A 5083-nucleotide genomic window follows, 5' to 3' on the forward strand; every position below is an offset into this window, starting at 1 on the left:
GGTGTGTTCAGCCTGGAGAAAAGGAGGCTCAGGGGGGCCTTATCACTCTCTTACAACTGCCTGAAAGGAGATTGTAGCCACGTGCAGGTCAGCCTGTTCTCCCAGATAAACAGTGACAGGACAAGAGGACACAGCCTTAAGCCTTAAACCAGGGGAGGTTTAGGTTAGGCATTAGGAGGAATTTCTTCACAGAAAGGGTGATTAGACATTGGAATGGGCAGCCCAGGGAGGTGGCAGAGTCTCCATCCCTGGAGGTGTTTAAGTTAAGACTGGATGTGGCACTCAGTGCCATGGTCTGGTTGACAGGGTGGTGCTTGGTCATAGGTTGGACTCTTATCTAAGAGGTCTTTTCCAACCTACTTGACTGTGATTCTGTGAAAACAGCTATCCCTCCACTTCAGCTTGGTCTGAAATAGTATTTTATTATTTTCCACATAATAAATGCAGCCTGTGCCATCTTTCTGGGACAGCAGAATTTGCTTTACTTGTGGCAAGGCTGAAAAATTACTTAAATTCTCCTTCCATTTTTTCCAAAAAGAAAAAGAACAACTGTTCGGAGTAAGACTAGTGCTTCAAAACATCTTAAATTTATTTTAAAAAATTCATTAAAAGCTTCAAAAATAGTACTGAAGTAATTTTCTTATATCACCTTCCAGAGCCTTCCTGAACAGCTACCTTCCTTAGCATACATGTGGACTTTTCAGTAGACCTGAAAAGAAACCTGGCATCTGAAGTTTTCATAGGATCAATTATATCAGCACTTATCATTGACCTTTAAAGTTTCTTTTTGCTTCTGCATTCCCCAAACCCCAAAAAGTAGTTCAAACTAGTAAAGCCAATGGTGAAACTCCTCAGTTGCTGCAAAACTCCCAGCTCTTTCCATTCCGTAAGTGTAATTTTGGGAAGGCTTTTGAAATCGAATTCGATGCATGCAACACAGATTGGACTGCCAGGATCAGTTGCCTGTTTTGTTTCAGCTCCTCTTCTTATAATCAGAAGAAGAAAGTGATTTGCTTCTGTAATACTGGGAATTACTGATACTCTGAAGGAGAGCTCAGGTTGTTTTCCTTTGGAATCAGAAAAGAAACAAAAAACAATTTTTGAGAAGATTTTCCTTTCCGTTTCTTAGAGTTGTCTCATTTGGGAGGGGAGAGAGAGAAGGAAGAAAAACAGGCATGGAACTTGGAGAGGACCAGTAACTGTAACTTACAACAATATAAACCCATCCTCTCCCTCTCCAGCTAGTCAGCTTCTCTAAAAATCACAGGTCCTTAACTGATATGGATTGGCACACCACTCCAAACACAGTCTGAGTTGGTGCTTTTAGGCAGAGGATGTCTTGTGAGTCATTGGGGAACCTTAAGTCCTTGTCTGTATCCAGGTTAGTTTTAAGCTCCCTGAACAAACCAGGGCAGGGATCAGGTGCCACGACAAAGACAAAAAGAAGCTGGGAATTAGACAGAGAAACCAAAGACTCTGTGCTATCTTATAAATCCATATCTCATCACCACTGTACAGCTTGGGCTGCCTTCCAATAAATTACATAAAGACAACATACAAAATACATAGGAAGGGAACCAAGTAGAGAGATACAGAAAGGCTTTCACCTAAGGAAAGATTAAATAAGCTCAAATCTAAGTAGAAGGAAGCAGGAAGAAGTTAAGAAACTTAAGTAGAAGGAAGAAAAAGGACTGATGGGTGAAGTTTATCAAACCAGGAGTGAGCAATGTGGTGAATGGATGATTAGTATGTGCTGCTTTTCATAATGCAGGGATGCAGTGTCAAGTGAAAAGAAATCCCCAAACAAACCCAAACCAAAAGGTCATTTCATATCAAAAGGTATAATCAGACTTGGGAACTCACTGCCATGGGATATTTTGGATGGCAAAAGGAAAAATGGGTTCAAAAATGATCAGATGAATTGAAGGAAGAAAGGTCTATTTGCTTTTAAGCACAAATGTGGATGACAACATCTGGCTCAGGAAGTCCTTAAATCACTAAGTGACAAAAGCCAACAGGGAATCCTCAGGGAAATAAAATTAGAAAAAGAACAAATACACTCATCAGTATACTATTCATTACTGCCCTCTGTCAGAGGCTGCTCCCAGATTCTTTATCAGTTTTCGTATTCTGGCACACACACAGAAAGGGAACAAAGCTCTGTACCTCTTCTTGTTCTGGAAGATTCCTCAGAAATTCCATCTTGGCCTCGGGGTTCGTATAATTGATTTTAGTCCTGTCCACTCTAGCTCTATCTGGGAAACTGATATATGAGAGGTAAGAAATCAGATTAGTAGATAACACAATTCATTTTGATGACTGTAAATTATCTGCTGGTACTCATGTAATACCACTACAGCCCAGCTACCTGAAGGACACACTGAAATTATGTGTCCAAAATAGTGTAATGCTCTTCTGGATCCAGAGGTCAGTCTCTACCCAACTTATTTCTGTAAAAAACACCAAAAGGTCCACGCCAACTAAAAGAATAGACATCCCTATGGTACAAAGCAAGAAGTTGTTGGTTTCTGGCCATTCATCTACTTTTCCTCCTTCCTTTAAAATCCCTCAAAGAATTCTGATATTTATTAGAAACAACCCAAGACCTGAAAAATTACCAGTTAGATTTTCTTTATTGCAGACCACCTTCAGCTAGCTTGTTCAGCAGAAGAAACATTTTGGATAGTGTTTGCCATTCAGCAGAGTGGTCCCTGGCACTATCAGCACAAAGCAAGGAGTCCAAAACCTCCAGTTTTGTACCACTGCTTTTTAAAGGGACCTTTTTGAGGAATTAACTGTAATAGCTTTACTCTAAACACATCTTTTGGTGCTTGGAAGTAGTACCCTTTATAACAAGTATACTTTGACTACAGTCTGGTTATCATAGAGTGGTTTAGGTTGCAAGAGATCTTAAAGACTACACAGTTCCAAACCCCCTGCCACAGGCAGGGACACCTTCCACTAGACCAGCTTGCTCAAAGCCTCATCCAGCCTTGAACACTCTCAGGGAGGGGGCACCCACCACTTCTCTGGCCAATTACATATCTTGATATCTCTAAAAAAAGACAGAAGAGCTCAAAGATATCCGTGGCACAACACATCCCTCTCCACCCATTTAACAGAGCTGTTACAGAGTCGCTGAATGGACTAAAGGAACCTAAACCTAAAATTTTTAGTATGTTTCCACATCCTTCACCCTCAGGATTTTTTCTGTGAATGCCCACTGAATAACCTGGAGGAAGACACATGTATTGTGGTTTTCCACCTCTGCAGCAAAGTGAAATTCCCTTTGGTTAACCACCTGCTAGCTGTATAACATGGCATTTGCTTCACAGTGAAGCTTAACCAAAAGGCACACAGACAGCACAGCTGTTGGGTTCACACAACTCCACTACTGGAGATTTTTACTGTTGAAAATCCAGGCATTTTGCATCTATTTTTTTTAAAAAGGAGCTGCTTTTTGCAGTTCTCTAAACATGCCCTCACTTTACCCCACCAGTTTTGCCCAAGTACTTTTGACCGTGACATGCAGGCGCACAGAACGTTCACTTCCTTCTTCGGTTCACTGAAATTCCCTGATTTCATCATGCGCAGCCCGCTGTGACAGCCAGGACATGGCACAGGAAGCCAAGAAGCTCCCTTGTTAACGACAGCCTGAGGACAACCAGCTGCCTGGGAAATAACAAGAAACACTTTAATTTATTCAAACAAGATTTGCAAGCAGCCATGCACGTGCGTGCACATAGAACACACATATTTATTATGAAACCTGGAGGGGACAGATAGAAGAAGTGTTTACTGCCACAGCTACAACCTTTTCCTAGAACATTGTGTTTTTAAACTTTCCACATCACAAAAACTTGCTGAAATAGGGAGCTCTCACCCCATCCAGCTTAACTTTTATTTGACCATGGGTTTTCAAACAATCCCAGGAATGAAAGTGCAGCACTAGAATCCCATCAGTCACTTCAATACCATAATGCCTCCATGTTACTTAAACTGACACGTATTACATCTGTAGTAAACAGGTTAAAAAATCCTTCCAGAGATTAGAGGAATTGCTTCAATTGATGTATTTCAGTACTGACCTGGAGAAAGCACCAATAACATCAGGAACTGAAATACTGAAACAAGGGCTGAGGAAACCTAAGGGTTGGGGTGGGGTTTTTTTGTTTGGTTGGTTTTTTGTTGCTTGGGGGGTTGGGGGGTGTTGTCCCATTTAAAAAACTTGAAACACATCTGCACAGCAAATCAGAAGAGCAGGAGGAAGTCTTGAGGTGTTCACCTTTAAAAAGCAAACTACAATCCACAGGAACCTCATGCAGAAATACCATCTGCTTGTTACTACCCTGCTACCTACTGCTGAGTAGCTCTGCTCATGTCTGCTCAGAGAAATCAGGAACAAAATCTCAGCAGCATTACTGAAGGGAACACAGGGGCCATATACAGCTCTTCATCCCTGGAAGATAAAGTGCACATCTGGAAGTGGTCCAAAGAGCACTGCTAAACACACCAAGGCAACACAACACAGCAGGGGCAGTTTCATTCATTCAGAGAGCTAACCAAGCCTCCTCCTCTCACCACCCTCCTCTGATTATACAGGAACAGGAGAGGATTTCCCACATTTCCTGCAAAGGAACGCGGAATGTCACTCAAATCTGTTCCCAAGGTAGGATAGCTAACGTACAAAATAAAATCCCTGCATGTTAAAGGCTGTTACAAAACCATCAACATTCACGTAACCCCAAAGGACTGGCGTCACCCTGTATAACCCCAGGGACTCACAACCAATGCGGAAATTCCATCCTTAAGTCATTGACTACGACATCCTTTGGCAGTTTTCATCACTAGTACTTCACATCAGAAAGAGAAAAAAATCTTTCATCTCACAGAGTGGCCCATTTTATGGCTTGCTACTTGAACTCTTACATGTACAGCTTTCTGGTTCAGTGTGCAGCCAGAGGGCCAAGAGGTTTTTTTGTCCTTTTAAAAGCAGCTTTTAAAATTCTTCTGGGTTTTCCTCCCAGTCTCCCCATCCAGAAACTGAATTATGTACCTGCGGTCAGAGCTGCCATGTGCCAGA

The sequence above is a fragment of the Corvus kubaryi genome, unplaced genomic scaffold (assembly GCF_017639235.1).
Source record: "Corvus kubaryi isolate FWS band 111438036 unplaced genomic scaffold, C.kubaryi_AGA036_p1.0 split1-131, whole genome shotgun sequence".
NCBI lineage: Eukaryota > Metazoa > Chordata > Aves > Passeriformes > Corvidae > Corvus > Corvus kubaryi.